The following is a 7504-nucleotide window of genomic DNA, read 5'->3' on the forward strand; positions in this document are numbered from 1 at the left end:
GGGTCCCTGAATAACTGAGCAGAAAACTGACCCTCAGACCACCAAAGCCCATACTACACTCCTGAGTGAGTGAGAAATGAACTGTCCATGTGTTGCTCCACTGAGGTTTAAGGTTTATTATTTAGTGTTTAACTAACGCATTTTTTCCTTAAACCTCAGTTGCCTTCTCTGTAAAATAAAGTCTTTGAAAAGGATCCACTGTAAGTTTTTTCCATTGCTTATGTTTTTATCTTAGTTTTTAATTCTCAGAAACATTGCGCGCATTTTACCTTCTAAGTTAGTAAGTCTACTTTTTTTCCCACAAAGACGGGTTCTTCAAGTGATGGAGAAGTCATAGCAGACTGTTGCTTCAGTTTAAGATACGCATTCACATATGAGATGAGAAGGGTGAGGACCCAGAGAAACGCCTTTGACAGAGGGGAGTGAGAGCATACTGAAGAATGTTTAGTAATAAAGAATTCAGATGGGAGAAATGGATGGGTTACATCTAACAGATTTGCTCAAAGGAATTCTGGAAAGGCAAATATGTGAAAATGTATAGCAAAGACATGAAATGCCTTTTGGTCCCTAAATGGATTTCATTTCAAAGACGTGCATATTGCAAATACATGTACCATAACACTTCTCTGTCCACTTCTAGAATTTTCTAAAGCCTGACAGAACATCTGCAGAGAGAGGATGTCATTCCAAGATAATCGACTGCAAGTTACTAAATTAAGATAAAAATGTCCTTAACCTTGAACAGTTTTTAAAGAGATTTCAGAAGAAAGGAGCCCTCCAGAGGGTTGTATAACTATATAATTGTACCCTTTCTAAAAGGCTATTTACAGATACATAATGTTTCCCCTCCATTCTTTAAAGTAAAATATAGGATAAAAAAAATAGTTTGGGGGTAATATTTGTTTGGGACAGCAGGCACTGCTAATCAGGACCACTCTCTCCTTATTCCTTACTATCAGAGCCCTGGTTTAGGAGACCCCATTATCCTTAAGGCTAAGGTGGCCAGTTTAAAATCCGAGCTGATGAGATCTAAGTGCAAGTCTGCTGACCATCTGTGGTAAAAAATTTGCTCTCTGAGTTAGACACTGCCTTTTTTTTCTTACTTAATTTCTGTTTTTTTTCCTTTTCTTTCTTCCTGCCCAAATTGTTGGAACACTATTGGAGATTCTGGGGTCACTTTGAAGCTATGCGGACATGCTAGAGATGTGGAAGCTGGAAGAGCGAAGCAACCCAGTCCCCTGGTGATGCCCTTCAGCAGCTGGACTAACGCTAGAGGGACTATCTCCAAACTTCCTGCTACCCGTGGAAAGTAAGGTAAATCACTCATTCACTTTCTGTTACCTACTAACTGATCCAGAACTCTAACCTCAGGGTTCTAGAACCCTTCTCAGTATCCCATAGTCATACTCATGTTCCGGACTCCTGATCATCAGACTTGCTTATAGCAGATGTATGGGGAGGGCGGGCTCTTCTGGAAGCCCTCGTACTTCCTCCCCTACCCCCACCACACACAAATAATGATCTTTATGTCCACTCATCCTTCTATCTACACTCAGAGGCCAGGGCCCCCAGGAAGGCTTCACTGACAACCCTTTATTCCTCTCTACATGCAGAAAGGGTAGAGGTGTGGGCTCTGGAATCAGACTTCCTAGACTTGAATTCTTAATCTGTTACTTACCAGTTTAGGACGTGGGCAAAGTAGTTACCTTCTCTGGACACCCCTGTAAAAGAGGAACACTAAGTAGCACCTATGTACCTCACTGAAAGGATTAAATGAGCAAATGCAGGTAAAGTTCTTATAATTTTTTCTCGGGTCAATCAATTCTAGCTGCTATTGTTACCTTTGACTAATTTAGGGCAGAGTCCCTTTGCCCTCCTTTGGTTCTCTGGGCCCGTCTCATTCACAACACACACAACCGCATACTGCAGAGTTTTGAAAGGTGGTTCTCAAAATGTGGTCCCTGGGCCAGCAATATCAGCCACACCTGGGAACTGGTTAGAACTCTGGCACTGGAGCCCAGCAATCTGTGTTTTAACAATATTCTCAGGCAAATCTGATGCACACTAAAGGTTGACGACAACTGAGAACATCTGTCTCAGACTCTCCTGGAGGCATTCACCAAAAATAGAGTTACAGGACCTTACACCTGACCAGCTGGAGAAGGGGTCTAGTAATTGCCCCGGTTATCATGCTTGTCATGATTTTTCAGCACATAAAATGTTTGAGAATCACTGCCATTTTGAATGTGTGTTTCACTTGTCTGTTTTTCCAGTGGACTTTACTTCCTTGCAAGGAAGGTTTGTGAAGATTTGTTGCTGTTGTTTGCATTATTAGTTTTATTATGCTAATTCTAGAATCTCTGGTGCATAGTGCAATCTCAGGCAGGAAGTAGTGGCTCATTAAAACAGGTATCCCAAAAGTCTTAGTAGAACTTCAAGATTAATTCCTTCAGGAAGAGGTAAAATTGCCATTAGATGCAGATGATATGATACTATATATAGAAAACCCTAAAGACTCTACATGAAAACTACTACAACTGATAAACGAATTCAGCAAGGTAGCAGAATACAAGATTAACATACAGAAATTGGTTGCATTTCTTTATACCAACAATGAAATATCGGAAAGGGAATGTAAAAAAACAATGCCTTTTAATATCACAACCCCAAAAATAAAATACTTAGGAATAAACCTCACCAAGAAGGCAAAAGACTTATACGCTGAGAACTGTAAGACATTAATAAAGGAAAGTGAAGATGATTCAAAGAAATGGAAAGACATCTCATGTTCTTGGGTTGGAGGAATTAATATTGTTAAAATGCTCATACTACCCAAAGCAATCTACAGATTTGATGCGATCCCTATCAAATTATCCATGACATTTTTCACGCAATTAGAACAAATAATCCTAAAATTCATACAGAACCATAAAAGACCCAGAATTGCCAAAGCAATCCTGAAGAAAAAGAACAACGTTGGAGGCATAGCCACCCCAGACTCAGACAGTACTCCAAAGTCACAGGAATCAAAACAGCATGGTATTGGCACAAAAACAGACATATGGATCAATGGAACAGAATACAGAGCCCAGAAATAAACCCACACACCTCAGTTAATCTTTGACAATTAATCTTTGACAAAGGAGGCAAGAATATATAATGGGAAAGAGACAGGCTCTTCCGCAAGTGGTGTTGGTAAAGTTGGACAGCCTTATATAAACCAGTGAAGTTAGAACACATCCTTTCACCATACACAAAAATAAACTCAAAATGTCTTAAAGACTTAAACATAAGACATGACACCATAAAACGTCTAGAAGAGAACAGAGGCAAAATATTCTCTGACATAAATCATACCAATGTTTTCTTAGGTCAGTCTCTCAAGACAATAGAAATAAAAATGAAAATAAACAAAGGGGACCGAATCAAACTTACAAGCTTTTGCACAGCAAAAGAAACCATAAACAAAATGAAAAGACAACCTACAGAATGGGAGAAAATATTTGCAAATGATGCGACCAGCAAGGGCTTAATTTCCAAAATATACAAACAGCTCATACAACTTGATGACAATAAAAGCAAACAACCCAATCAAAAAAATAGGCAGAAGACTTAAAGAGACATTTCTCCAAAGAAGAAATACAGATGGCCAATAGGCACATGAAAAGATGCTCAACACTGCCAATTATTAAAGAAATGCAAATCAAAACTACCATGAGGTACCACCTCACACCAGTCAGAATGGCCATCATTAAAAAGTCTACAAATAACATATGCTGGAGAGGGTGTGGAGAAAAGGGAACCCTCCTACAACACTGTTGGTGGGAATGTAAGTTGGTGCAGCCACTGTGGAAAACAGTGTGGAGGTTCCTCAGAAAACTAAAAATAGACCTACCATATGATCCAGCAATCCCACTCCTGGGCGTATATCCAGACCAAACTATAATTCAAAAAGACACATTCACCCTGATCTTCACAGCAGCAATATTCACAATAGCCAAGACATGGAAACAACCTAAATGTCCATCAACAGATGAATGGATAAAGACGAGGTGGTACATATATACAATGAAATACTACTCAGCCATAAAAAAGAATGAAATAATGCCATTTGCAGCAGCAACATGGATGCAACTAGAGATTATCATACTAAGCAAAGTAAGTCAGAAAGAGAAAGACAAATACCATGATACCACTTATATGTGGAATCTAAAATATGACACAAATGAACCTATCTATGAAACAGAAACAGAATCAGAGACATAGAGAATAGACTGGTGGCTACCAAGGGGGAAGCAGGTGGGAGAGGGATGAACTGGGAGTTTGGGATTAGCAAATGCAAACTGGTATATATAGACTGGCTAAACAACAAGGTCCTACTATATAGCACAGGGAACTATATTCAATATCCTGTGATAAACCATAATGGAAAAGAATATGAAAAAGAATGTATATACATATGTATAACAGAGTCACTTTGCTGTACAGCAGTAATTAACACAACGCTGTAAACCAAGTATACTTCAATAAAAAATAAGTTAATTAAATTTTTAAAGAGATTACTTCCTTCAGAAGAACAAGTACTACACATTCACAAAAAAAGTACCCTTTGAAAGTTTAAATTTTTGAATTTCTTTGCCACTTCCTTAGTTTTGATCATCTTGGACAATATATTTTTAATACTGACTTTTAAAAAGAATTGTGTTTCAGTGTTTGCTATCCCTTAGAGAAACAGAAACAGATAAGTACAACTAAATACTTACTTTTCAAAAGTCTCAAAAGTATAAGGGAAATGAAAGTAATTATATCTTCAAATGATTTGGGGGTATGTTTCTAATTTCATACTTCTGATGCGATTAAAGATTAAAACTGTATTAAGACATTTGAGACATGCCGCATTGGTATTAAATGAATTTAATTTTGTGTAAAGTGGTAGAAATATTTTCTTCAGCAAACATACCTGCAGATATAAAATCACAACCATAAATCTACAAAAAAGCAAGCTATTGAATGAAATCTGATTGGTTATTTCCCTGCAGTATGGATCTGCTAATAATTTAATTTACTACTTGCTAACAGAAGCCAAAATTTAAATATACATATATGTATGTGTGTGTGTGTGTATATATATCTTCAATTTTAAATCATTCATATATATGAACAAGGATACATACACATATATAACAATTGTTCATATATATATATATATATACACAATTTAAATTAAAGAAAGTACATCCGGTGGCCTATTTTTTCCCCCCGATTTCTAAAGAACACCATATTCTATTCTAGGCAGTGGAATGTCAATCCACCTCAAGGGTTGTTCAATGAGCATATCTGAGAAACCACTGGTTTAGCCAATGATGTACTCATTGAGGGAGGCCCTAGTGCCACTGTCAAGAGCTTATCCACAGGAGAGATAAGAAGGTACTTGTTTGGTTTGTGAAAAGAAGGAGTAGTGAGGAATGGCAGGTAGCTGCAGGCTGATGACACGTGATGTCCATATATATGTAGAACCAACACACCCATAATTGCACCCATTTTCCATACCCAAATCCAAAACCTTTATATCATTAATCCCAGGCAAAAATGGTAAGATTCATGTGTGTTACTATCCCACGGCTTCAAGATGCCTATAAACTCATATGAGTATGTCTTAGTTTTATAAGTGGAGGACAAACCAGGCTACTATCACCAAGCCCCATTCCATAACAGGCAAACCAGTCCAAGACTTCTCTGAGTGCTGCAGGAGAGTCTATGGAAGGGGCGCTCACTCCACTGTGATGCCTAAAATGCCTTTGCACAGAGCAAACATTCAATACATGCTGAGTGAATGAATGAGTGAACTGGTGTCATAAAACAGGCTTATTTCAGGGAAATTCCATTCAACAGGCTGGCATTCCTTCCTACCCATCTTAACTGTTAAGCTTGCCATCAGACAAAAATTTAATTATAAAACGTTAGAGCTGAGGAAATTTTAGAAACTATCTACTCTCCAGAGGTATACAACTTTAATTTAGTGGTAAAAATCACTAGGAGTGATTTAGGAGTCTATCAGACCTGAGTCCAAATTCCACATCTACCATATTTTCGTGAGCAAATAACTACTTCTGAGGCTCTGTTCCATGTATGCATTATGGGATATCATAATAATACATACATTAATTGTATGACTATCAGGGGATGAAATGACACAATCCATTTGCCATGGTCGGCTAAGTAATTTGCACCAAGTAAGCACTCAAGACATTAGCCAATATTAATAGCGGAGAGATGAAAACAAAACTCTGGGACTGATGCCTACCCTAGCGGCCCCAGTGGTCATAATGACTTTCTTCCATTCAGCCTGCTCTCTTCTCACTACGACTAAGGAAGAGAAGATGAACAAATTAGGAATAACAATTTGAAAATGGTATTATACTCCCTGAATGAATGGAATTATAATAAAACGATTCATGAGTTCTGCAGAAATATGATGAGACTTTAGATCTTTATGTTAGTTCTCTACAAAACCAATTTATGGCCCTAAGATGTACCTTCCCACCCAGCCCCATCCTTACCAGGATCAAATATCATTGTAAATGGAAAAGTCAACAACACATAATCAACAAGCTAAGTTACAAGCCAGTGAAGTCTCGGAGGTTTGATAGAGAAAATTCAGATTTATCATTATATGTAAAAATAAGATAATATGAAGAACTCAATCTAAAAACTATTACCTGGAGATCTATAATCTCTACAATAGTGCTATAAAAAGTAAAGAGCTAGAAATCTATTTAGATGGTTTTCCTTATAAGAAAGCACTTTCTGTATAACTTTTAATGTACTATTGATGAGAACAATTCAACAAAATTCAAATAAATACCTGCAGATGTCCTACAAGAAGAAAAGAACAGAGTTAGATGTGACAGGGGATAACTGGACTTCAGGATGAGTAAGACCCTATACTTGACCTCAATAAATTAACGTGAAATACAGTGGATGAGTCACGCACAGAATGTCAGAATTCTAAAAGGCCAAGCTAAGTACCAAAAGGAACATGTGGGGACTCTTAAGAAGGAAATAAAATATTGGTTAGTTGATTCCGAAAAGGCAGAAGGGAGTAGGTTCCCTTTGGCTGCTCTTTGAAGAGATCACTTCCTTTCCCCCCTAGTCCTGAGGCTAGGGTGGCATGGGCAATAGGGGAATGTGGGGACTGAGAATCATTTCTACTCTCACCGGAGTGGCTGGAAGCAGATTTTCTTACCAGGATGTAGTAGTATGCTAATATTTAAGGGTTCTTGAGGTCAGAGAGAAGGGTTTGAATACTCCGGCTCCATCTCTTGCTGTGGGTCAAGTTTCTTACCTTTCCAACACCTTGGCGTCTTTATCTGAAAATTGGGGATGATGATAATGTCTCCCACCTGAGTGTGAGAACTATATGCTATAGTGCATACGCAGGGCTCAATTTGGTGCCTGGCAAACAGAAAGTGCTCAGTACGGCAGGCCAGTGTAGTGACAATAA

At 38.1% G+C, this 7504-nt stretch overlaps 1 long non-coding RNA gene across 1 annotated transcript; it reads right to left on the reverse strand.

The window, feature by feature from the left end:
* Positions 1 to 148: 148 nt before the first annotated feature.
* LOC113616980 (uncharacterized) lies at positions 149 to 7142 on the reverse strand. Its single transcript, XR_003431468.1, has 3 exons — positions 6828 to 7142; positions 6305 to 6360; positions 149 to 1721 (listed from the first exon to the last, which is right to left on the reverse strand). It is a non-coding gene; the product is annotated as an uncharacterized LOC113616980 (long non-coding RNA).
* Positions 7143 to 7504: the final 362 nt, after the last annotated feature.

Source organism: Aethalodelphis obliquidens, unplaced genomic scaffold, assembly GCF_003676395.1.
Source record: "Aethalodelphis obliquidens isolate GAN/ISIS:26980383/991018 unplaced genomic scaffold, ASM367639v1 scaffold1087, whole genome shotgun sequence".
Taxonomy (NCBI): Eukaryota; Metazoa; Chordata; class Mammalia; order Artiodactyla; family Delphinidae; genus Aethalodelphis; species Aethalodelphis obliquidens.